Source organism: Rattus norvegicus, chromosome 3 (assembly GCF_021556685.1).
Source record: "Rattus norvegicus strain SHRSP/BbbUtx chromosome 3, alternate assembly SHRSP_T2T, whole genome shotgun sequence".
NCBI lineage: Eukaryota > Metazoa > Chordata > Mammalia > Rodentia > Muridae > Rattus > Rattus norvegicus.
The window spans coordinates 49987775-50015722 of NC_141536.1; the positions used below are offsets into that span (position 1 = coordinate 49987775).

The 27948-nt window shown below is 40.8% G+C and overlaps 1 long non-coding RNA gene across 1 annotated transcript in view; it reads left to right on the forward strand.

Moving 5' to 3' along the window:
• Positions 1-10697: 10697 nt before the first annotated feature.
• LOC134486372 (uncharacterized) overlaps positions 10698-27948 on the forward strand; it is a 44181-nt gene continuing 26930 nt past the window's right edge. Inside the window, exon 1 of the long non-coding RNA XR_015683538.1 lies at positions 10698-10797. This is a non-coding gene — a long non-coding RNA (uncharacterized LOC134486372). The remainder of the gene's footprint in view (positions 10798-27948) is intronic.

A 27948-nucleotide genomic window follows, 5' to 3' on the forward strand; every position in this document is an offset into this window, starting at 1 on the left:
ACGATAGCACGTATGGGATTATTTCTATCTTTCTGTACCTGTTGAGGCCCGTTTTTTGACCAATTATATGGTCAATTTTGGAGAAAGTACCATGAGGAGCTGAGAAGAAGGTATATCCTTTTGCTTTAGGATAGAATGTTCTATAAATATCCGTTAAGTCCATTTGGCTCATGACTTCTCTTAGTCTGTCGACATCACTGTTTAATTTCTGTTTCCATGATCTGTCCATTGATGAGAGTGGGGTGTTGAAATCTCCCACTATTATTGTGTGAGGTGCAATGTGTGTTTTGAGCTTTAGTAAGGTTTCTTTTACATATGTAGTTGCCCTTGTATTTGGGGCATAGATATTTAGGATTGAGAGTTCATCTTGGTGGATTTTTCCTTTGATGAATATGAAGTGTCCTTCCTTATCTTTTTTGATGACTTTTAGTTGAAAATTGATTTTATTTGATATTAGAATGGCTACTCCAGCTTGCTTCTTCTGACCATTTGCTTGGAAAGTTGTTTTCCAGCCTTTCACTCTGAGGTAATGTCTGTCTTTGTCTCTGAGGTGTGTTTCCTGTAGGCAGCAGAATGCAGGGTCCTTGTTGCGTATCCAGTTTGTTAGTCTATGTCTTTTTATTGGGGAGTTGAGGCCATTGATATTGAGAGATATTAAGGAATAGTGATTATTGATTCCCGTTATATTCATATTTGGATGTGAGGTTATGTTTGTGTGCTTTCATTCTCTTTGTTTTGTTGCCAAGACGATTAGTTTCTTGCTTCTTCTAGGGTATAGCTTGCCTCCTTATGTTGGGCTTTACCATTTATTATCCTTTGTAGTGCTGGATTTGTAGAAAGATATTGTGTAAATTTGGTTTTGCCATGGAATATCTTGGTTTCTCCATCTATGTTAATTGAGAGTTTTGCAGGATACAGTAACCTGGGCTGGCATTTGTGTTCTCTTAGGGTCTGTATGACATCAGTCCAGGATCTTCTGGCCTTCATAGTTTCTGGCGAAAAGTCTGGTGTGATTCTGATAGGTCTGCCTTTATATGTTACTTGACCTTTTTCCCTTACTGCTTTTAATATTCTTTCTTTATTTTGTGCGTTTGGTGTTTTGACAATTATGTGACGGGAGGTGTTTCTTTTCTGGTCCAATCTATTTGGAGTTCTGTAGGCTTCTTGTATGTCTATGGGTATCTCTTTTTTTAGGTTAGGGAAGTTTTCTTCTATGATTTTGTTGAAGATATTTACTGGTCCTTTGAGCTGGGAGTCTTCACTCTCTTCTATACCTATTATCCTTAGGTTTGATCTTCTCATTGAGTCTTGGATTTCCTGTATGTTTTGGACCAGTAGCTTTTTCCGCTTTACATTATCTTTGACAGTTGAGTCAATGATTTCTATGGAATCTTCTGCTCCTGAGATTCTCTCTTCCATCTCTTGTATTCTGTTGGTGAAGCTTGTATCTACAGCTCCTTGTCTCTTCTTTTGGTTTTCTATATCCAGGGTTGTTTCCATGTGTTCTTTCTTGATTGCTTCTATTTCCATTTTTAATTCCTTCAACTGTTTGATTGTGTTTTCCTAGAATTCTTTCAGGGATTTTTGTGACTCCTCTCTATGGGCTTCTACTTGTTTATTTATGATTTCCTGATATTCTTTCAGGGATTTTTGTGTCTCCTCTCTATGGGCTTCTACTTGTTTATTTATGTTTTCCTGGAATTCTTTCAGGCATTTTTGGGATTCCTCTCTGTAGGCTTCTACTTGTTTATTAATGTTTTCCTGTGTTTCTCTAAGGGAGTTCTTCACATCTTTCTTGAAGTCCTCCAGCATCATGATCAAATATGATTTTGAAACTAGATCTTGCTTTTCTGGTGTGTTTGGACATTCCATGTTTGTTTTGGTGGGAGAATTGGGCTCCGATGATGCCATGTAGTCTTGGTTTCTGTTGCTTGGGTTCCTGCGCTTGCCTCTCGCCATCAGATTATCTCTAGTGTTACTTTGTTCTGCTATTTCTGACAGTGGCTAGACTGTCCCTATAAGCCTGTGTGTCAGGAGTGCTGTAGACCTGTTTTCCTGTTTTCTTTCAGCCAGTTATGGGGACAGAGTGTTCTGCTTTCGTGCGTGTAGTTTTTCCTCTGTACAGGTCTTCAGCTGTTCCTGTGGGCCTGTGTCTTGAGTTCACCAGGCAGGTCACTTGCAGCATACAAGTTGGTCTTACCTGTGGTACCGAGGCTCAAGTTCGCTCGTGGGGTGCTGCCCACGGGCTCTTTGTGGCAGCAGCAACCAGGAAGAATTGTGCCGCCCCTTCTGGGAGCTTCAGTGCACCAGGGTTCCAGATGTCCTTTGGTGTTTTCCTCGGCGTCCGAGATGTGTGTGCAGAGAGCAGTCTTTTCTGGTTTCCCAGGCTTGTCTGCCTCTCTGAAGGTTTAGCTCTCCCTCCCACGGGATTTGGGTGCAGAGAACTGTTTATCCAGTCTGTTTCCTTCAGGTTCCGGCGGTGTCTCAGGCAGGGGTCCTGCCGCTCCTGGGCCCTCCCCCACGGGAGCCCAGAGGCCTTATACAGTTTCCTCTTGGGCCAGGGATGTGGGCAGGGGTGGGCAGTGTTGGTGGTCTCTTCGGCTCTGCAGCCTCAGGAGTGCCCACCTGACCAGGCGGTGAGGTCTCTTTCCCACGGGGTCTGGGAGCAGAGAGCTGCTGCGGGCCGGGATCCGAGGGTGTGGGACTTCCGGTAAACACAGGATGTGCCCGGTCCTAGAAGAATTCTGCCTCTGTGTGTCCCGATTTCACCAGGCAGCTTTTTTGCAACAGACAAGTTGGTCTTACCTGTGGTCCCGAGGCTCAAGTTTGCTCACGGGGTGCTGCCCACGGGCTCTCTGCGGCGGCAGCAACCAGGAAGACCTGTGTCGCCCCTTCCGGGAGCTTCAGTGCACCAGGGTTCCAGATGGTCTTTGGCTTTTTCCTCTGGCGTCCGAGATGTGTGTGCAGGGAGCAGTCTCTTCTGGTTTCCCAGGCTTGTCTGCCTCTCTGAAGGTTTAGCTCTCCCTCCCACGGGATTTGGGTGCAGAGAACTGTTTATCCGGTCTGTTTCCTTCAGGTTCCGGCGGTGTCTCAGGCAGGGGTCCTGCCGCTCCTGGGCCCTCCCCCACGGGAGCCCAGAGGCCTTATACAGTTTCCTCTTGGGCCAGGGATGTGGGCAGGGGTGGGCAGTGTTGGTGGTCTCTTCCGCTCTGCAGCCTCAGGAGTGCCCACCTGATCAGGCGGTGAGGTCTCTTTCCCACGGGGTCTGGGAGCAGAGAGCTGCTGTGGGCACCTTTCTATAATTTACTACTCCTGGAACCTTAGCCCACTCTGGTACCACTCTCCCCCTATTAATAATATGCCAGTCAAAGAGACTGGATACTGATTTCCACCTCACCACTTTATGCTGCCTACCATAGGCAAACATTTAAATAATTCCAATTCCTCCCTAACACTACCGCCAACACCTGAGCACATTTTTCTGATCACCTTTTCAGGTTTTCTTTCCACGAGATACTCGCTATCCATATTGAAGGCTTCTTCACTGTGTTCTCCACATGAAAAGGTTAATATCGTTAAAGATTAGTTCATATTTCACCCAGAAGTTACTTGGACAGAAATTTTAGGTGGAGGAAGTGGTGAGGGAGGAGACCAGAAAATGACGCTTGATCTAGTTAAAGATGTGAGAAATTGGAAAACCAGGCCGAAGAGACGAAGCAGTAGGAGAATGAAAAAGGCAGGTGCCGCAGGAACACCCTGAGGTTGCTGGACTGCAGGAGAAAAAAACCCTCAAAGTTTTGCTGTGAGTGAATGTAGCCGTGCAGTTATGCTCAGGAGACTAGACGAAACAGCAAGAGAGCATGCCTAAATCTACTTTCAAATACTACTAATTTCTCATTAGGCGGAAAATAAAAGTACCGTTTTCTACGACAGTTTAAAACAATTCCTTGTCCTCTTTTCCCTCTGCCAGGGCCTGCTGGACCAGTAGCTTCTTAAAGCAAATCCACTTAGAAGAAGAAGCTTGGGAACATTTTCAGTGTGAAATACGGTTCCCGTTTACATGTGTTTAAATCCAGGGGTGTTTGTTCAATGGCTAACATCACAGAGGTGATTCAACCGTCTTCCAAAATGAGGTGCTGGTCAGCACTTGCATACAAATGAAACCCCGTAGATATTATTTCCCTGTACTCCTTACTCCTTCTCAGGGACCCACCCTTCCCAAGGACACCCGTGTGACCCTGTATGGCTTTTCCTTCGGTCCTTGTATAGGCCTCCAGGCAGACTTTCTGGGCAGGGCCCAAAGATCAGACAGAACTCACGTGGTGATGTTCAACAAAGGAAAGCTGGGTTGGCTGCAGGGTTTCACTGAAACCCACGATTGTATGAAGTAAAGCAAGGCTTGGCTTCTACTCACAGTCATGAGGCTGGAGACAGTGATAAATACTCTTCACCAGGTTCCATATGAGTTTTGTTTTGTTTTGCCAGAGCAATGCATATATCCTAGCTTTAAAAAACTAAACCAGTATGTGAAGACTCTTAAGAAAATCACTTCTGAGCGCCAGCATCCCAAACAAAAGCAAGATTTTTTTAACCCTTGGTTTGTTTATATTCAACCCCAGATGCCTCCACTACCTACTTATTGTTAGCCTCTGTCTAAGCTCTACCCTCATAGTTACCTGGCAACAGCCAGGTCTGCTCCACCCCATAGTTACCTGGCAACAGCCAGGTATGCCTGACAGTATAAAAGTATAAAAGGGGCTGTTTGCCCCCTCCTCACTCTCTCACTCTTGCTTCTGCTTCCTCTTGCTCTCTCTTGCCCCTTTGTTCCCTTTTCCCCAATTTCCCCCTTCTCTTCACGTGCTCATGGCCGGCCTCTCTTCCTCTCCTCCTTCACTCTTCTATTTTAATCTATCTATCTATCTATCTATCTATCTATCTATCTATCTATCTATCATCTATCTATCTATCTATCTATCTATCTATCTATCTATCTATCTGCCCTACTACCGTCCTAACTCCCCCCCCCATGCCCTGAATAAACTCTATTCTATACTATACCTTCGTGTGTCTGGTTCCTCAGGGGAAGGGATGTCTCTGCATGGGCCCACTGAGGCACCCCTTTCCCCCAGACCTCTATAGAACATATGCCCATTCTCCTTATCCTTTTATTAACACAATGCTGGTGCCGAGACCTGGGATCGAACCTGGGACCCTGGATATATCTTCTCTTTATCTTTTTATAAACGCATCACTTATTCAACTAGTTTTCCAATTTTGGGGCATCAGTATGAATGGTTGACCTTCATCTATAAGGACAAAATGTACATCCAGGACTCTGCCACACTCTTTCTGCCATGTATAAGAACAAGATTTTCTTTCTTTCTTTCTTTCTTTCTTTTTTTTTTGACTTTCTCATTCTTTACAGCACACTTTGGGGTTAAGTCAAATTTTATTTTTTACCACTGTTATGAGTATGCCTATCACATCTGAACCATACTTTCTTGTAATTGATTCTCTCCTCTCTCTCTCTCTCTCTCTCTCTCTCTCTCTCTCTCTCTCTCTCTCTCTCTCTAGACCTTAAAGTAGCCTTGTCTCCTTATTGTATCTATCATTCAGTCAGATAGTCTCAGATTTTCTGATGCTTCTGTTAAACTATTAGTAAAATCAGATCCAATTCAGTGAACTGTACCTGGTACCTTCTCCCAAGACCATCTTCCTGCGGCTGTCTGTAGTGCAGTTAATGGTGTTGGTGCTTATTCTGAAGATGCCATTTTCCCTCTTCTGAAATTAACCTTTTTGTGTGGTTCAAATTCCCTTTACCTCTTTTTTATTCACTTTCCCATTTTGAAGAAACAAATTGTTGAGTATCTTCTTTCTGTGAGGCCTTAAGAGGCAAGCATGTTGGAAGAATCCAAAAAAAAAAAAAAAAACAACAACAAAAAAAAAACCTGTAGTTTCCCCCTCGAGCTTGGCTGTGGTTTGGTAGTCACAGTCCCTCAGAATCCTGAGGACAGGAATGTGATACTGATCTGGGTTGCTTCTGTAGAAGTTTAGTGAAATCTGATGCTGATTCTGAAAGATGAAGGGTTTCAGAGTTGTTCTTTTATCTCTAGCATTCTGATGATGACCCAATCTGAGTCTTTTTTTTATACACATCTTGACATCAGCCCTTGCAATTCGTAAATGTGTGCTTCAGTTTGACTTTACAGTTTCTCTTTTTTTTTTCTTTGATAGTGCTGCTGTCTCTTTATCTCTTCCTCATGGAACTATTACTGACAAGATAAGATGATGTCTATTTTCTGAACAGCTAATTGGATCTTTCAAGTCACAGGTCTGGCCCATGTTAATAGCCTTCCCACCTGTCTTAGACACAAAGTCTTCTTTCTGTATTTTACATCACTATTTTTAATTCTGTTTATCTGAAAGTTTTCTTGAATATATTTTAACTCTTCTGGTTTTCTTGGTAGTACTGTAGTTTCTTTTCTTCTCTTTTCTTTTCTTTTCCATTTTTTTTAAACTTAAAGACCTTGGTCTTACTGAATGTTCTTTCCATGTTTCTTTCCAGAACATGAAAAACAGGCTGTTTTTCATGGATGCATTCTCTACTTTTGCCTCTGGAATCACTGCTTCCAGGTTTTTGTCGTGTTGCTCTCTGAATGGATCCTAGATTCTGGATCAGACAGAAGACCAGGAAGCCAGCGCCAGCATTGTCTTCTGCCATTAACTTTGGACAAGTGGTCTGACCTCTATTTTTCTCAGTGAGATGCAACAGGGTATACACTGTGTAGGATATTGGGAGATACATGAGAAAGTTATGGACACTGAGACTACTACCAGGAGAGAGTAAGCCTTAATGATATTTGTCACACCGTGTGCACTTCCTGTTTATTCTTTGTTAGCTTCAGGCTGTATCTTTTTAATGTTAAATACTGGTGGTCTTCAGTTCTTTGTTTTTATTTAAGAATAAGGAACTAAAAGCTGATTGAATGTTGTCAAGACATGCTGGACATCTATGTTAAAATTTCAGGAAATACACACCCTTATAAACTCAAAAGAGTATCTTAAGAGCAAAGAAATGAATGAGAGTTTCAAAGAGGTCTTCTTATAAACTAAGCAATCCTCTTGAAACAAAGATTTCTTTATTTTTAAGAATTTTATACATGTATACAATGAAGTATGAGCATATCTAAGCTGTCCACTTTCCCTCCAACGTGTGCCATATCCCTCTCAGTATGTACTCCTCCCAACTTTGTGTGTGCATGTGTGTGTTTTGTACTGCAAGTGTAATTACAGCTGCATATATACTCATGGATGTGGGGTCATCCACTGGAGTATGAGAATTCTACAAGTGACCACGTCCTCAAAAAGGAGTAATTTGTCCTGCCCCAGCAGCTTAACTACCAATAGCTCATCAATAAAGAGTAAGGTCTGGCCATCATCTACCTCATCTATGCCAGAATTAAAGCTGGCTGGACCTTCTGCAGGTAACCCCACCTGATGTGAGTCCATAAATTAAATGGGTGTGTCCTATCCAGGAGACCACATTTCACAGGACTCTTTATCCAATGAAAAGATATGACCATTCTCACTCAGGCTTGACTTTTTGAAGCAGGTAATCCAGCATTAACGACATTCACCATAACTGTCTAAAAGCCTACATGTTTAAACTATAGCATAACTCTCACACTGGGAAGGATAATTTTGGACTTTGAACATCTTGACAGAGCCTTTGTGTCTGAGACATATTTACTTCAAGTCAACAGACTCTGTTTACATTTTTCTTGCTGGCTTTATTTCCATGGCTGAAAATGAAATTAGTCCTCACTTACAGAAGTCATTGGTTTGAGGGAAGGGGCGAAGCAGTGTAGCCAAGGATCTCAAACCATCTTATCAGCCATTCACCATGTAACTGGCAATCTCAGCTATATTCACTGGCAATTTTACTCCACGTTTATCTGACATGTTTCAAAACTCTTAAGATGACTAAAATACTAGGCTAGCAGGAGACATTTGACTGTTTTAATCACATAAAGTCACTGTGAATATGAAATAGTACCATGTAAGCTATGTGGGAGATAGTATTTAATATATTGGTAGTAAAGTGTTGTGTTTAAGGAAGGGAAGATGATGAGGAAAATCTAACCATTGTATACAATTTATTTGGTAAAAAAAATGATGGATGTCTTTAAGATTGTATTCTTTCTCCATACTAACATCACTGCAGTTTCACTGGATCTCTTCCACATAAAGAAGAACTTGGCTGTGGCCTGTGGTGTAGGGAAGCCACAAGGAGAGTTGTGGTTCTTAGCCACACGTGTCAGAATTACCCAGAGAACCAGCTCTTGATTCATTAGTCTCTCATCTGTGTTAGAGACTAAGAATTTACACTTCAGGAAAGCTTTTGGGTATTGCTACTGCCATCAGCTTAGGGACTGCCCCTTTAAAATTACTGAAAGACATCTATTTAGATTGGACCCACAAATGCTAGGTGGTATCAAATACTATCCATTGATTAATTACTGATACAACAAAATCAGCTATTTTGAAAGGCATCCATTTCATTCTTTGAATGTGTTTCCCTAAAAAAGTAAGAGAAGCAAAAGATCAGTAAGTTCAAGTTCCCTTAGAGATACGAAAACTTACAGTTGGATTGGGTGAAGCTCAACAACACTGTCTCTCATGGTCACGTCACCTTTAAGCCCTCTGTGTTCATCACGTACTTCACATTGATGAAAACATTGGACAACTGTGTCCATATGCCCCTGCACATTAGGAACAACTGATGCCTTAAAGGGATGAGACATAGGGTGACAGCATTCTGCCTTGCACGGGTGAAGTGTTTCCCACATCAAGGCATCCTGGACACACCAGGGTGATTGTTTTAAGCAGGAAAGCAACCATTTCCCAACTGATGAGCACTGGAAGTCGGAGGGTGCTGCAAAGATTCAAGTATGTCTTTCAGGGTTATTGTGTGGGCCTCCACCCCTGCCATTCACCCATAGACCTGAGAGCTGCTCACTCTGTGTCCCCAGAGAGACAATTGGAACTAACACCTGTACCTGATATAATACCTTACATTTACAGTAGAGGAAGCCGGTGTCTGAGATGGACTGCTTAAGCAAGGCGGCCTTTGCCATGGCTTTCGAGGATTGTCTTTGAGAATGAAGCTGATTATTTTATTCTTTAAAGTAGAAATCCCAATGTTTGAGAAAATAAGGTTTCTTTCACAAAGAGATCATGTTTCAAATTGTTGGTAATGAATGATAAAATACATAGACTGGTAATAATGTGCTTGTTGTATTCAAGAAGAGTTGATTCCACTAGAGTAGAAAGCACGGGATAAGCAAAACTCTAAAGACGTATAAACATTGATAAGTAAGCGAGATTTTGTGAGGCGTGCCCAATATAAAAGCAGGAAGGATGGGAGAATCACTCACTATATGCTAAATATATATGAAGTGCTTGTGACACAGCAGACACATTAAAGAAATTGTGCAGTGCTGCATGGTGAGAGCTCACGAGGGGTCTTAGCCACTTGGGAAAAGATGCGTTTCTAGATGACTCATTTCTGAAGGAAATTATGGTTGGTTAAGGAGAGACACACAGATGGAGACAACCAGTTGGAGGAAGTGTCTGTGGACTCAGAGCAAGGAATTGCTGTAAGCTGACAACAGGGAAATCAGAGATAAATGAGAGACGAAGTAAAAGAGTACCCAAGAGAAGCTCACAGACTAGAGGATAGGTGAGACAACAGGTTGCTTTTGACCTGCTTGCATTGAAAAAGACCAAAGTGCTGTGTTTCAATGCCTTTGGCCACACTGATTCTGTTACATCTGTCCTCACCACTGTTAATGTTTATTATTTAGGTAATCTACCTTGTTTTGAATAACATTACACATTATCTTATGCTATGTGTAATATTGTAAGGCAGGTGCAATAAGGTCAAGTGTGTGTGTGTGTGTGTGTGTGTGTGTATGTGTGTGTGTGTGTGTGGTGGAGGAGGGGTGGGTAGACAGAGTAGTGTATGCCCTCCCATGCACGTATGTATGATCAAGCCCTAAGGGCTTTGAGATGTGTTTGGAGAAATGGTGCCATTAGAGTAACAGCCATCAGTTTTCTTCCTGGGGTCATGCTCTAGAGAACACCCTTAATGTGTCTGTTGGACAGGAAGCAACACAGAATTTCAGAAGAGAATCAAAGCCTGCTTTGATAAGGACATTTGATAAGAAATATCCTGAGTCTTAATTATTCTGGGATCCAAATTACTGAGAAACAGAAACGCCATCTGCACAAGAGTCTGTGTCAGGCGTGCCCGACACTGGCCAGACTTGTTTTCCCATCCACCTCTTTGCTGAATCTCAGAGATGTAAACCGTAAAGGCATGTTTTGAGACTGGGAAAGTTAAAAGCCTAGTGAAGACACGCTTGATGCCGTGACTACTGTACGCTTGTCAGTTTTTCTCTATGATGAGAAAACCGGTAAACCTCACTAAGAGAAAGACCTGAGGACTGTGTTGTGTCTGACATCACATTGCAGATAATAAATATCACTAAGTGACTACATAGGTGGACACCAGCAAAAGCTTGTGGGACAATTAATTCATGTGATTATATTGGAGAAGTTTTAACGACGGGAGGGTGGCGATTAAACACAGTGATAGAAAGACACGCAGCAATGGATTCCTTTATGCATTTCAGTGCATTCTGAACTTGAAACTAAGATCCCCGGAAAGAAGAGCCCGATGAGCCTGCAGAGAGTCAAGCGGAAGCTTGAGTTCTTGCTGGACTTGGTGACACAGTAAGTTGCCTAATCGCTTAAATCTGTTCTTCCATTATTTGCAGCTAAATGTATTATACTTGAGTCTAGATTGATGGATTTACTTCCACTGAGGGGTATTCTTTACAATAAGTACAATATGCTTTTTATATTCCCCTGGACAATACCCCACTGTACTAGAATATCTAGGAAACCCTATTTTTCTTTTATTGGATATATTTTTAACATTTCAAATGTTATCTCCTTTCCTGGTTTTCCCTCTAAAAATCCGCTATCTCATCTCCCCTACCCCTACATTGGGGCATCGAGCCTTGACAAGACCAAGGGCTTCTCCTCCCATTGATGCCTGACAAGGCAATTCTCTGCTACATATGTGGATGGAGCCATGGGCCCACCCCTGTATCTCTTCGGATGGTGGTTGAGTCCCTGGGAGCTCTGGGAGCGTCTGGTTGGTTGATATTGTTGTTCTTCTTATGTGGTTGCAAACCCTTTCAGCTCATTTAGTTCTTTCTAACACCTCCATTCTCAGTCCAATGGTTGGCTGCAAGCATCTGCCTCTGTGTTTGTCAGGATCTGGCAGAGCCTCACAGGAGACAGCTATATCAGGTTTCTGTCAGCGTGCATTTCTTGGCATCCACAATAGTGTCTGGCTTTGGTGTCTGTATATGAGATGAATCCCCAGGTGGGGCAGTCTTTGGATGACCTTTCCTTCAGTTTCTGCTCCACACATTGTCTCTATATTTCCTCCTGTATTTTTGTTCCCCCTTCTTGTTTGTCCTTCTTTTTGACCTTCATGTGGTCTGTGAACTGTATATTAGATATTCCAAGCTTTTGGGCGAATATTCACCTATCAGTGAATGCGTTCTTTTGTGATTAGGTTACCTCACTCTGGATGATATTTTCAAGTTCTATCTATTTGCCTAAGAATTTCAGGAAGTCATTGGTTTTAATAGCTGAGTAGTGTTCCATTGTGTAAATGTACCATACATTCTGTTTCTATCCCTCTGTTGGAGGAAATCTGGGTTCTTTTGAGCTTCTGCTATTATAAATAAGGCTGCTATGAATATAGTGGAGCATGTGCCCTTGTTATATATTGGAGCATCTTTTGGGTATATGCCCAGGAGTGGTAAAACTGGGTCCCCATGTAGCACCAGGACACAATGAGAAGACCAAACCTAAGGATAGTAGGTATAGAAGAAAGCAAAGATTCCCAAATCAAATGGCCAGTAAATATCTTCAACAAAATTATCTTCAAGAAAACTTTCCTAACCCATAAACATACAAGAAGCATACAGAACTCCAAATAGATTGGACCAGAAAAGAAATTCCTCCCATCACATAATAGTCAAAACACCAAATGCACAAAACAAAGAAAGAATATTAAAATCAGTAAGGGATAAAAGTCAAGTGACATATAAAGGCAGACCTATCAGAAGTATTCTAGATTTCTTAACAGAGACTATGAAAGCTAGAAGATCCTGGGCAGATGTCATACAGACCCTAAGAGAACACTAATGCCAGCCCAGGCTACCATATCCAGCAAAACTCTCAAGTACCATAGATGGAGGAACTAAGATATTCCATGGCAAAACCAAATTTACACAATATCTTTCTACAAATCCAGCGCTACAAAGGATAATAGAAGGAAAATTCCAACACAAGGAGGGAAACTATACCCTAGGAAAAGCAAGAAAGTAATCTTCTTTCAGATAACCCAAAAGAAGATATCCATGCAAACATAATTCCACCTCTAACAATAAAAATAATAGGAAACAACAATCATTGATCCCTAATATCTCTCAACATCAATGGATTCAATTCCCCCAATAAAAATACATAGACTAACAGACTGGATACGTAAACAGGACCTAGATAGGCATGCAGGAAACACACCTCAGAGACAAAGACAGACACAACCTCAGAGTAAATGGCTGGAAAATAATTTCCAAGCAAATGATCCCAAGAAACGAACTGGAGTAGCCATTCTAATATTGAATAAAATCAACTGTCAACCAAAAGTTATCAAAAATATAAGGCAGGACACTTCATACTCATCAAAAATTTATATACCAAGATGAACTCTCAATTCTGAACATCTAATCTCCAAATGCAAGGGCACCTACATTCATGAAAGAAATCTTACTAAAGCTCGAAGCACACATAGCACACCATACAATAACACTGGGAGACTTCAACACCCCACTCTCATCAATGGACAGATCACGGAAACAGAAACTAAACAGAGACTCAGTGAAACTAACAGAGGTTTTGAACCAAATGTATTTAAAGGTATCTATAGAACGTTTCATCCTAAAACAAAAGAATATACCTTCTTCTCAGCACCTCATGGTACCTTCTCCAAAACTGACCATATTATCAGCCACAAAACAGGCCTCAACAGATACAAGGAGATAGAAATAATCCCATGCATCCTATCAGATTTCCACAGACTAAAGGTGGTCTTCAATAACAACAAAAACAACGGAAAGTCCATATATCCATGGAACCCGAACAATACTCTAGTCAATAATAATTTGGTCAAGGAAGGAGTAAATAAAGAAATTAAAGACTTCTTAGAATTTAATGAAAATGAAGGCACAACATACCCAAACTTATGGGACACAAGGAAAGCAGTACTAAGAGGAAAACTCATAGCTCTGAGTGCCTCCGAATTGAAACAGGAGAAAGCATACACTAGCAGCTTGACAGCACACCTGAAAGCTCTAAAATAAAAAGAAGCAAATACACCCAAGAGAAGTAGAGGGCAGGAAACCCTATTAGTAATTAGAAATTACTTCCCTGAGCCCTGCTGGATGTGGAGCAATTAAAAAGGCAATGGCATGAGTGTCCAGAGAGTTTTACCAACTTCTTAGAAAATATCTAGAAAGAAGCTTCCTATCTTTAGTTACTGGGTGATACCAGAGACTAGAAATAACTTTTTTGCCTAGGGCAATGATAGAGCCCTCTCTTCCTTTGTATTTGTTTTTGTTCTTGCTTTTGTTTTGTTGTTGTTTTTGTTGTTTCTTGTGTGAATCATCACTCATACCCCTATACAAATTTATACTTTTCAAATATCTACATTTTAAAAGATACAGAACTGGTAACAATACAGTTAATGACATATTTTATTTAATCCAATAGATCCCAGTTATCATTTCAAAAATCCATCGAAATTTCACAAGTTCATTTACAGTACTAAGTTCGTACTCTCTTTTAAATCTCACATGTATTTTATAATTCTAGCATATCTCCAGTCTTGGCTAACTACATAGCAAGTGTTCAGTAGACAGTACACAGTTAGCCATATGTGTATCTTCTGTGTTTCCATCACAGCATATAATACTCAGCACATAATATATAGCAGCAAAGTATATTACCTCGCTCTCTGAGGCAGCATGAAACTAGTGTTATTCTGTTCCCATGTCTGATTTAACGCAATAGTATGTGTCATAGTTTCTAGTACTGAGGTGAGAGCTAACCCTGGTGGGCACGGGGGATGTCATGACATCACCTGCTCTTAAGGCTGTTTTTTTTTCTCTAGTCAATGTCACTTTATAGTTATTGGGTAGAAATATGACAATCCATCCTAGGAACTCTGATCTCCCAACTACACACTGACCAGAAATATAAATGAATTGAGTACTGGTTTTCTCTGGGTCAAGTAGAATAGTTATGCAAGAAACAAATGCTTGGACTAGAATTAAATCTTCGTTCATTGCTTAGTGTGTGGGTTAAAAGTGTGTTACGTATGGTTACTTAAGCGGCACATATCTTAGCAAATTGACTAAGAGTCCAGACATGTATTATTGTAGAAGTCATAAATTTTCATTAAACAAACTATGTTATTTAATGGTAACATTTAGACATTTTTATTAACTTCTTACTCATAGAACAGGAGCCATAACATTGCAAATAGAACTATTTGTATAAAGCAAAACGTATTTTTCATGTTCTTTTTCATTAAAAAAGTCTCTCAAACTAGCTACACCCAGATGCTTTCCAGAACAAAATCCCATCCCAGGACTCCCCTGTAGTTCAGGACATCTCACAGTCGATTTCTGGTCAGCAGGGTACATCACAGACATGTGTCTGCCACTTCTGACAAGTAGCCTTAGAGCAGGGAGGAGGGTGCAGTTCTGCGCTCTTCTGTGGTGGCCAGAATTCAAGCAGTAGGCAGAGCTGGAGTGGCCATCTTGAGCCGCACAGTGGGAATGGGACACCAGAGAGAGAGAAGAGGCCTAGGCTGCTCATGAATGTAGTCAGGGCAAAAGTTCTAATCTACCTACCTGGGCTTGCAGATAGAGAATCAGTTTCTGGTTTTCTCCCTTGCTTGCTGATATTTATTTTCTGTAACTTGCTACTGAACCTAATGCATGTGTAATCTATAAAGCTGTTTTGAGAATTAAATAGGCTAGCCTATGCAGGGCACGTCCTGTTGTGTCTGGCACACAGCAATGCAGGTGCTTAATACAGGACTGTTGTATTGCCTTCAAAGGTTACTGTCAGAGTCGAGTGACAATTGTAAGAGAATATGCTTTCTAGTCTAGGAGTCTGAGAAATCACGGTATCACTGTTGTCATCCTCCTTAAATTAGTATAGGGGTTAGCCAACTGCTTGTGATCTACTCAATGAAAATTGGATACAGACTTCTTTGTTTTCACTGGGTTTACTTAGCTTTAATCAATTATGAATGCCTGTAGCTTCATCACAGTATTTAAAGCTAAGACACTCTTTTTGAGTAGTGGGAAGGAAACCGTTAGATCCTGATGAGACTATGGCATATGTCACCCGTTTACCTTAACACATTCATTGCTCCAGGCTGGAGAGATGGCTTAGCAGATAGCAACATTTGCTGCCAAGCCTGACAAGATAAATTCAATCCCAGAAACCCATGGCTGGAAGGGAAGAATGTATTCCTCAAGCTGCCCTCTGACCTTCACACATGTTCATGTACACAGCCTCAGTAAGTAAATAAATGTATAAAGTACATCATTCTAAATATTACCATAGTGTTTATAAACGTATGAAAATTTAAAGTACATCATTCTAAAAATCACCATACTATTTATACTTAAAGTAAGTCACCATCTTAAAGGCTTGGAAAAAAATACATGAAACTCCGCCCCAACAATTTAGTGAACAAATCATTATCTATAAAGGGTTTTTCTCTCCCATAAAAAGTAAGTTAACATTTTATCTGCAAATAAAAAAGGGCTCAAGGAGGAGAAATCATTCCTCGAGGAGGTCCAAAACGGAGGATTTAAACTCATAAATATCAGCTGTTTTGTTTTGTTTTGTTTTCCAAATTAAAACATCTCCCAGATATTTATTTTAGTGTACATAGATATCTATCTGTCTCAGTTTTGTACCTTCAAAGATGACATTTATACATTTTTACTGTTTCATAATAGCTGCTAATAGATTATGTGTAAAATAAACAAGACTTCCTAAAACGAGTGTAGTTAACTGCTTAGCATCATGGGAATATCAAATTGAAAAATGTTTAGCAAAAACTCTGACACACAGTAAGTGATTAATAAGTTAGCACATCATGGTATTACAATGATGAATAAAATTGACCGAGGCCAGTACATTTTATTTCTAGAGAAGTGCTCTATTGTGTATTCCATATGGCTCTGTATGTAGTATTTGACATTGTACTGTTTTGTGTATGCATATATGTTCTTCGCTATATTGTATGTTTTCATGTTAAGGTCTCCCACTTGGACTGTGTGTTGTGGTGTGCGTAGGCACTGTGTTCTAGCAATCGGGTTGTTAGACTCAGGTCTGCTCTTTACTAGATCTTCCCAGCCAAAAAGGAACAAGTTTTTGGACTGTCCTTCTGTCAACTTGTAAAATGTAAGAGAAGGAATTTGCTGCTAGGCGTTTGAAAACTTATAGAGATTATCCAAGGAAAGACGTCTGCTAGGTAGGACTTGAAGGCAGCTAAGTGTACAGCCTTCCCTGTAGCCATAAGGTCTGGCATGACAGTGAAGCCTTTGAGTTGTTCTCATCCTGTGTGCTGCAGTCCCATTGGACGGTTACATGACCCTTCCCCAGGGGTCGCATAACAGATGCCCTGCATGTCAGATATTTACATTATGATTCATAACAGTAGTAAAATCACTACTACATTGAAGTAACAATGAAAATAACCCAGCAAGGGCAAAGGGTAAGTTTCTCTTGATTGATAGTGGCCTTTTCCTTTAAAATCTGATTGCTTTGCCATTGCCAAAACACTTTGCATATAATTATACCCAAGATGAAGCAAGACTGGGAAGAAAGAAAGACAGGGAAGAGAAGACAGGAATTTTCAAATGCAAAGAGCTCTTTGGCTTTCAGTAGGAACCCAGGTAAATGATATTAGAATAAATAAATCCAACTGTGCCCCCTTTCCCAAACTGGAATATCCAGAAACGTATATGCGTAGAATGCCAGCCACATGACAACACCACCCCTGTAGGACACCACTGCTGGAGGCAAATTATCATGACTTGGTGAGAAATATCATCGGCATCCGGAACATTTCCTAGTTTTTGCTAGTTCTGTGAGCTTGCAAGACATTCCTCGTGACATCAGGAAAGTTCCATGCATGGAAGAGGTGACACCTTTCCATCAAGCGTCCTCCATGAGGTAGGCAGCATTTGGTAACTTGTACAAAGCCGCTGCTGGTGGAGTCTTGCTTGAGCTGGATGAGACACCAGGGCTGAGTGACTTCCAGTAGCATCATACCCATCAACATGTGGCATTCTCAGAGCCACAGGGCTATAGAGTCAAGGAATTTTGGATAAGCCACATAGCTTGGAAATTATGGATTCTGATTTATTTTATAGTTTAGAGAAATGAGGTATAGAAGAGTACCTTTACCAAGCTTAGGTGGGTAATGATTTTTTAAGTAAATAATATTACAATATTAAATGAGTTTCTATGGATCTATTTACTAGTATGTTGATTTCTAAGGGAGGTCGAGGGTAGAGGAAGAGAGGAAACCCTAATAAAAGGTTCCCATCCTAGCATAGTGGCTTCCACCAATAATTCACGTACCTGGTTAGCAGAGGCACAAAGACTTCTGCAAGTTCAAGGGCAGTGTGGCCCACCATGTGGACAGGGCCCGGCCAGGCAAAAATGCATGAGACACTTTCTCAAGAGGAAAAAGAAAGTCCGGAGGTGAGCCCTCTTTTCTTTCCCATCTTTAGCCAAGGCTGACTTTGCTGTCTTTTCAATCCACATTAAACAAATTATCCTGTACGGTTTTATCAAGTCTGAGAGACGATATAAGGTTTCTGACTAAGGATTACTACTTAAGTCCAGGCAATTTCTTATGCGTGAATTCTATGACTCCCTAGGACTGGAGAAGATGTTGAGAAGACCAGTTGTCTATGTTCACATTCAAATAAAGCTTTTTCTAAATTCTTCCGAGGGATAAAGGTGAGGACAATGGCATCAGTGTTCGAATCCGAGCACCCTACAGAATTCTTCATACATGCTAGACAGCAGTGAAAGAAATGGACCTCTCCTGAGTACCTCCACATGTCCATGTACTTCACTGAGAGGTTTACAAGTTGGTTTTGTAGGAAATAACCCTTTCACAGATAAGCAACACCGATTTTTGCATACATGCACAACCAGATACAAAGAGAAAAGAGAACTTGGCCCGTGCCTCTTAGCAGTATGACTCCAACTCATGCTTCCCATCTTTGCTGTATAGAATCCCTTAGAAAATCTAATTTATAAATGTATTTAATTTATACTTAGTGTATGTGTGTGTGAATATGACTGTAGGATTACAATTGCCGTGGCACCAGCATGGAGTTCAGAAAACAACTTGAAGGGATTGGTTCTCTTCTACTGTGGCATGTGATGATCAAGCTTGTATGGGAATCACTTTTACCATCTCAATGAACACTAATTCTTAATCTCAGGCCGTATTATAAGCCGAAGGAATCTCGATGGGCAACTCGTCTAAGCAACCCTAATCATTCTATATTAGCAACAGCAAACCAGGGAACGTACCGTATAGTGAAACAGTATTCTGAAGAGGCCATTCGTAGAAGAGAACTCCAGATGGCTGATACAGATATGGTAACGTTAAACCTTTCTGATGATCAAGAGGCACATGTTAAACTGAGATTTCCCTTGTACACTGTGAATCTGTAAACAGTACAACTTTCCAGAATACTAAGTACTGTCTAGACCGAGACTAAGACAAGAACCTCATTACAAGCTGTGTGGCCCTCTAGAATGAAATCAGTTTGCAATATTTGGGAAAAAAATTAGAATGTATACCATAGACCTAGCAGTGGCATCTACTATCTATAGGTTACAGAAACTGGTGACAGATAAGATTCAATGTGAAAAGAATGGATAATTAAAATGTACTGGAAGCATACTATGGGATAATATGCAATGGGTAGGTGGAATGAGTTATGATGTACAACCCTATGCTAACTATAGTGTGGAGAGAATGCAAAGTACACCAGAGAACAGGATGTATTGTGAAGTGTGCAAATTAATTCCATTCACATGGTGAGTTTATTTATTTTTTCAGTGACAAATACAGTTATATATTCAATGACATGCATGGAAATTTCTAGACTATCTAAAGCAGAGGAGGGGAAATGGAACTGATTTTAGGAATGAATTAGCAAAAGAATAAAAAAATGCAAGTGTGAAGGCATGAACATAAGGTCTTAGAAGCCTGTAGGGATGAAACACCATGATCAAATCAAGTTGGGAAGAAAGGATTTGTTCTGCTTACACTGCCACATTGTTGTTCGTCTTGAAGGAAGGCAGAACAGGAACTCAAGCAAGGCAAGAACCTGGAGGCAGGAGCTGATGGACAGGCAACAGAGGAATGCTGCTTCCTGGCTTGCTCCTCATGGCTTGCTCAATTGCTTTTTTAATAGAACCCAAGATGGACCAGCCCAGGGATGGCACCGTCCACAATGAGCCAAGCTCTCCCTCAACAATCCTTAATTAAGAAAATGCCTACAAGCTTGCCTGTGGCCCTATCTTACGGAGGCGTCTTCTTAATCAAGCTTCCCTCGTCTCCGATGACTTTAGCTTGTGCAAAGTTGACACGAAACTATGAAACACAGTGTGACTGCACACTGCACTGTGAGCTGTGGTGTGATGAGTCATCCCTCTGTACATGAGACCCTCAAAGGTAACCCAGGGGGCCATGGAAGGATGTTCTCTTGTTATTGGCTAAATAGCTCATGGTGACTTTGGATGATATAGTTTTGAACAGGTCCTCTGATTGTTCATTGGGAGAAAGAACCACACCAGGTGCCTGTACACTGAAAGGTTTTCTTTCTAAAAATTAAGAAAGGCTAATTTCTTAGATTTGACCCTGGGACCATGTAATCGCAGGTGTCTTGGCAAGGCATTGTTCTTATTTTAATGGAAGAGAGTCTGTTGGACCAAACAGGTGTCTCTGAGTAAGCAATGGGTGGTAGAGTGTTACTGTGTATGTAAGCTGCATTGTTTCTCAGGCTGGTTTCCATAAGGCATAGCCTCCTCAGCCCACTCAGGTCTACATGAGCACCTGACTTAAAAATGAAGAACAAGTCAGTAAAATGTGTGTATGTGTATACATATAAACATACACATACACATGTACATATACATAGTATATGCAGGATATACATATACACATACACATACATAATATACACATGATATACATACACATACACACAATACATATAGTATACATACACATATACTTACACTACACATACACCACACATACACATAATTCTATTCAATCTTATTTGACAATTAAGAAACTGCTGAGATAACTGTTATAATTTTTCTCCTTCCTCAAATCATATAACTTTGACACTTTTAGATTGGATTGGGGCCCAGAATATAATCTCAGTGATGAAAGAGTTTTAGAGTTCACTTGTAAAGTTAGAGTTATATGTAATTGATAAAATAAATAATAAACGGACAAATGAAAGAATAGCAACATTTCTGACCCATCGTCACAGCTCCGTTTCCACAGATTTCATCCTTCCTTGTGGAAAACTATAGACACATTGCTCTCTTGTTCCTTCAGAGCCTCCGCACTTGCTTCACGTATCCAAGGGAAACCCGAAATCTCTGCAGTACCCGGCATAGGGGAGCCCCCCATTCACCTTAATTTTTGTATCAGATTTTAAGGTTTCACTTTCCTGTCCTCTTTGTGTATCTATTTGGAGCTCTTTGCTCATTTCATTTTTTTAGATGTTCAATCAAAGGCATGAATAAAATTTTACCTACCACAGCTCTGTAAAACTCACTGATAAGTGAATTTGAAATATTTTTTCTTTTCTCTCTACTGCTACCTGTAGTTTGTTAGAAGCTAAACAAAACAAAACAAAACAACCCAATCTGAATCTTATTTGTCTCTAGTTGCAGCAGCAGCAACAAAATTTAGCATTTGGAGGCATGAGGTATTACATAATCTGAAAAGATTTGAAGAGAACCCCAGCCTTTCTTCACATTCAAACAGCACCCTCCAGATAGCTAGAGTAAGAAATCCCTACACGTTTGTCTTTGTCTACGCCCTCAGCCATAGGATCTGGAACCAGATCACATTTCCACCGGAAGTCCTTTGAAGCTGGACTGTTAACATGACTACAGATACCTGAAGTGTGCCCTGCAAACATCAATGCTTCAAATACAAAAGTCAGGGTTTGCCTTAGCAATGTGACATGTATTACTTTCAACTCATCTTAAAATAGCCTTCACTAGTGAATTCTGTTATTTCATTTTTAGAAATGAAAATAATAATAGTCACTCGGCTCCACTGGACACAATGACAAAAGATGTGTCTGATTCCCTGAGGCGCTGAGCTCAGAAGCAAAGGCGTTTAATAGTGTGCTCACATCAGCCCGTGTTCTTTCGTCTTGCTCACCCTTATGCATCAGACAGCAGCTCTTTTTGCAGAAGTGTAATTGTTAAAGAAAGATTGGGTGGTCTGAGCTCTGCACTGTGTATTTGATGTGCTCCCAGTTCAATCGGATGACATTGGCCAACAAAAAGACAAGTAAGTTACTCCAGGAATCATTCTAAATACATGTGAATCAGCTATTGCTACACAATGAAAACCACATGTAAAAGGCTTAAAGGGCTGGGCTTTGAATTGCAATACACAGATTCCTGCAGTCAAACACAAAGAGCTGGGCATTTTCTAATCCAATAATTTCTTAAACCAATACTAATAGAAAACAATTTTCAGAGGCTCTCCAATTGTTTCCCAGAAACAACTGATGATCCTTTAATTTTTATTTACATTTCTTTAAGATGTGCATGTATATGTATGTATATGTATATATATATATGTGTGTGTGTGTGTATGTATATATATATAAGTTTAAATTCTATTCATTATTGTCTGTGTGATTGCATATATATATATGTATGTATCTTTATATTTCATTCATTATTGTGGGGTGTGTGCTTGTGTGTGTGTGGGTGTGGATGTGCGTGTGCATAAGAATACTATGGTGCATATGGGGTCAGATGACAGTGTTATAGCGTTTGTTCTTTTATCCTTTGCTGAGCTTCAAGGGATTGAACTCAGGTCATCAGGTTGGAGCAGAGCAGCAAGAACCTTCCCACTGAGCCATCTCAATGGCTCTGTTTAGTTTGTTTAGACAGGGTCTCTCACTGAACCTGGAGCTCGCTGACTTGGCCTTACTAGGTGACCAACAACTGTCTCTGCCACTCCAGTACTAGGGCTTGGAGGCTTAGATTTTTCAAAACCTAATTTAATAAGGGCTCTCAAAGGCTTTGATCTCCCTTCTATCCCACCACTCAAAGGCAGGGGAAAAAGATGTTAAATAGGACAAGAGGATGCAGACCTATTTAAAAGTGGTTCTTTGGGACAATTCCGATCCGCTTGTCAGAATACCCCAGTCCAGTTCAGTAGCATCAGGATACCAACAGTTTTACCAAAAACAAATCAGCAATGGCAGCATGATCAAGCAGAAACCACCAGTCATCCACAGAATCAGCACAAGTCAGCAGGAGCAACCAGGACCAGCAGGGATGCCAGGGGTTCTCTTCTGTGCCTCGTTCAATGAAGTGAAGATCAGCAAAGACCAATGAGGTGTTTCAAGGCCAGCTGTGCAAGCATTGAGGACTAAAAGGGAGGACCAAGAGTAGCGCATGTTCATGCTTTGACAGTGTAATAGAGATGCTAGATTTGCATCATTTTATCGGGGTTGGCTAAACATCAGGATTTTTAATTATGCTATTGCTAGGTGTGTGCATGATGTCTAGGTCTCTCTTGATTTCGCTCTTTCTCCCCTCCTCTTTTCCTGTGTGTGTGTGTGTGTGTGTGTGTGTGTGTGTGTGTGTGAGTCTCACAGTCCATTGAATCCCACTTATATTCTCTCCAAACATCATATGTCCCCCCACAGGTCTTGACTCAGCAAAAGATCACGAGTCTGCATCCCATGAAACAATCAGAAACTTTTGCTTCCTAGGTTATTGAGGGTTATCATCAGAATAGCTTTTATGTGGGTGCTAGGGATTGGATTCAATGTTTGCATAGTAAGTGCTTTACAAACTGAACCATCTCCCCAGAGCTATCCTCGTCTCTTTAAAATTACAAACTACTGAAATACAAGGCCAGCAAGATGGTTCAGTGAGCGTGGTAAACTAAATTCAGCCTGCAGAACCCATGTACATGTGGAAGGAGAGAACTGGCTCTACATAGTTATTCTCTGATCTTACACACACACACACACACACACACACACACACACACACAGAGGGAGAGGGGAGAAAACAAGAGAGACCGCGACATCATGCACTCACATAACGATAGTATAATTAAAAATCTTGTTTAGCCAACCCTAATAAAATGATGCAAATCTAGTATTTCTATTACACTGACAAAGCATGAACATACATTATTCTTAGTCCTCCCTCAAGGTGGCAAAACTGGCTAAAAAATGAAAAGATTTCCTAGTAAGACCAGAGTTCAATTCCTAGAAACAATGTGTGGTAGGTCATGCCTACAATCCTAGCACTGGGGAACTTGAGGAAGGCAGATCGTTAGAACGCCATAGCTGTTGAGCCTATCCTCACTGGAGAGTTTCAAGCCAGGAAAGTCCCTTTCTCAGACACAAAAGACAGATTTCTGATGTTAAATTTTGACTCACAAATGAGTACCTTCCGTTCTCATGCCCCCACCAACATGGGTATGCCCTACATGTTTAGGGCAAATTGATAAAACATCTAGGGATATTTCTTTGTGATAAAAATATTACCAAGTGATAAAAAAATTTAATAATATGTTTCTTTTATTTTTGAGATTGTAATATAAGTAAGTAATTTCTCCCCTCTCTTTCTTCCCTTCAAACTCTCCCATATATGGTTCCTTGTTATTTTTTAAGTTCATGGACTCTTTTTTGGCATTTTTTTGTAATTTTTGCTACATGAATATATGTTTATCTATATTATATGTGTGTATACATGTATACATAAACATACATATATATGTACTGAATACACACACACACACACATATATATACATACATTTATTCATTTCTAAATAAACTTACTTGGTCTGTATAATGTTATTTGTACATAGGTTTTCAGGGCTGACCCTTAGGTATTGGGTAACTAATTGTAATCTCTCCTCTGAGTAAGACTATTTTTTCTCTTCTCAGCATTCTTTAATTCTCTATAGTTTTTTGTGTGTAGCTCTGTGTGTGTGTGTGTGTGAGTGTGCGTGTGTCTATGTCTGTGCCCATGTGTAGGGCTGAGGCCTAGTAGGCTTTCCCCCTTCCATTTTGGCATGCTTGATTATCCTGCAAGGCTTTTCCTTTGAGTTTTCTAGTTGAGTTTTGGATTTTTCAATTCCATCTTCATTTCAGCTTGTCTTCTTTCAAGTTTCTATCTGGCTCTTGAATTTCATTCTCCAGCCTTAGATTGTGTTTATCATTTCCATTCGCCTCATGTTTGTGTTTCCTTGGGTATCACTCAGGCATCTATTCTCCCTAAGTTCTTTCTCTTTCATTTCATTGAGCTGTTTCTTTGTGTCTTGTTAAAACTTCTTGAATGTTCTGATGAGGGTGAGGGTTGCTCTATTTTAAATGCTGTGTCCTGTGTTCTGTCTATGTAATTCTTATTGGCAAACATTTCTGCAGGGCTGGTAGGTTTTGGAGAGAAGATACTGGCTTGATCTTTCAGGTTGTTGGTATTTTTTGCAATGAGATCTGGGCATGTGACTCCTTTTGTTAATGCTAAGTCCGATATAAACAGAGTAGGCTGGGACAGAAGAGACACTATATGGGTTGGTTGGACTTAGAGATCAGAAATGGCTTAGGTAGAGTGAGGTCATACGGACAGAGGGGACTGGATTGGTGTACAGGTGCCTCCTGGAGGGTGAGTGTTAGTGAAAATTTGTGTCGTAGCTTTTCTCTTTTTTTTTTTTTTTGGTTCTTTTTCTCGGAGCTGGGGACCGAACCCAGGGCCTTGCACTTCCTAGCAAGCGCTCTACCACGAGCTAAATCCCCAACCCCTAGCTTTTCTTTTAATTGGGTTATCTTCCAAATAATTGAGACAGGACAATTAGATTTAACGACGTTAAGGTTCAACAACAGAACAATATTAATCTATTTTAATCTTCTAAGCTAATATGGCCAACTTCTAGCCAAAATCCCTGAAATACTTACATTTTAGTACTGATCTGACTTTCTCAGCTCCAGGTGGGTTTGTTTGTTTGATTTTTGTTTTTGTTTTCATGGTGTCTCCCACACCCTCTCCTTCTGGAGAATTCCTACATTCTTTCTATCCCTTCCCCTCCCCTGACTGAGAGGAAATCCAGGTCAGTCATTGGCTAAGCAACTTTTTTATTGATCAATGAGGGAATAATTGGGGGCTCCAGTGTTTATACAGCATTGAGACAGTAGATTCTCAGGATAAGGATTGTAGCCAAATACGGGGGCACAGAAATCAGCATCTGAATAATCCAAGGATAATCTTTACACAGTACACAATAACATTATATCTATAGGTCAGGGTAGATCTAGCTGGCCAAAAAGGTTTGATGTGGCCTGGAGGCCTGTGACTTAGAAGAAAGGGTCCTACAGAAGTTGAGAGGCTTGTTGCTTTACAAGCAGGGTGAACAGATCAGGCTGGGCCACTACATATCTGCTGGTGCTTTGGGAAGGGTGCATAGATGGGGCGTCTCAGGGAAAGATGCCAGGCTAGACCCTGGAGAAAGATGTAGGAGCTTCTGGTTGGGTGGGAAACTGGATTTGGCACCAAATGACAAACATTTCTGATGAGGAAAATTCAGAAAATAATTGGGAGAATTTGAAAGGTGAAAGTGATAGAACCATCTAGGCTGGATATTTCTGTACCACAAGTTGTTTGTTTGTTTGTTTATTTGTTTGTTTTTCTGTTCGGTGATACAAACACTAGCAGAAATATTCAACCTTCTCCTGCTAGGCATATAAACTCCAATAAATGAAGTGTAAATTCAAACTTAATATAATTTAAATTTGATTTAAGAGTGCTCATTGAAAAGGTGCTTTTGGACTTGCTATAATAACCAAAAAAATGAAATTAAAAACAAATATGATCAAATTATGTTACTTGCATGGGGGAAGTTTAGAATATTATTCCAAATGAGGTAACCCAGTCTCAACAGACATGCACGGTATGTACTCATTTACTAGTGGATATTAACCATAAAATACAGGTGCCATGCTATACCCCACAGACCCAATGAAGCTACACAAGAAAGAAGGCACAAGGGAGGATGCTTGAATCTCACTTAGAAGGGGGGATAAAATAGTCATAAGGGGCAGATGGAGGGAGGGCAGATGGGAGAGGGGATAGGGATGGGAAAGAGAGGTTCAGGATCAAGTGTGGGCAAGGACAGAAGAGATGGCTAGATGGCCATGAAAACGAATAGAAATCTGCAACTGATTGGGGTGAGGAGGTGGGAGGCATCTCCAGTATGAGACCAAGACCTGGGATAAGGGAGGTGCCCAGGAATCAACGGAGGTGACCTTAGCTGTGACAACTTACATTGGGAATATGGAACCTGAAGAAGCCACCTCCTGTAGCCAGACAGGAACCCCAGTGAAGTGATAGAGACACCAACCCATCCACAAAACTTTCAACCCAAAATGTATCCTGTTTATAAGTAATGCAGACACAGGGGACTGAAGGAATGACCAACCAATAACTGTCTCAACTTGAGACCCATCCCATGGGCAAGCACCAAACTCTAACACTATTACTGATGCTCTGTTATGCTTGCAGCAGGACTGCGCTGTCCTCTGAGAGGCTTCACCCAGCAGCTGATTCGGACAGATACAGACACCCATAGCCAGAGAGGATGGAGCTTGGGGACTCTTATGAAAGAATAGGAGGAAGGATTACAGTCTCTGAAGGGGATAGGAATGCCATAAATACACCAACAGAGTCAACTAACCTGGACACTGAACGGCTCTCAGAGACTGAACCACCAACTAAAGAACACACATGTGCTGGACCTAGGCCTCCCTGCTCATATGCAGCAAATGTGCAGCTTGACCTTCATGTGAGGTTTGAACAGCTAGAGCCAGGGCTATCCTAAAGGCTGCTGCCTGTACATGGGATATGTTATAATAGCTGGGTTACCTTGTCTGTCCTCAGTGGGAGAGGAAGTGCCTATCCTTCCAAAGAGTTGCACCAGGCCAGGGTAGGGGATACCCAGGGGCCCTCACCTGCTCAGAGGAGAAGGGGAGGAGGGATGGGGAAAGAATTGTGAGAAGGGGTGCCCAGTAGGGGGGCAGTGAGTGGGGTATAACGTGAATAAGTAAAAATAAAATAAAAATTAAAAATATCTATAGACTTATATCAGAATAAAACAAAACAATAAAGTTACAAAGAAGTCTATTTTATGTAGCTAATATGTATTAATAAACATTTAAAATCTGTGATTGTTACACTTTCCACCTTCACAGCCTGAAGTTCCTCTGGGTTCCAGTTTTTTGGCAATCTATCACAATTTGACAGCACACTTCTGTGCTTAACTCATCTACAACTCCCCTTCAACTCTCAAGGACAAAAGGGCCTTTCCACGCTGTTAAAAATACTTTCTTCCTCTTGAAGTATGAGAAGAAATGTTTCCTCAAAACAGCCTATGAAACTCGAGTGGGAATCCCTTGTC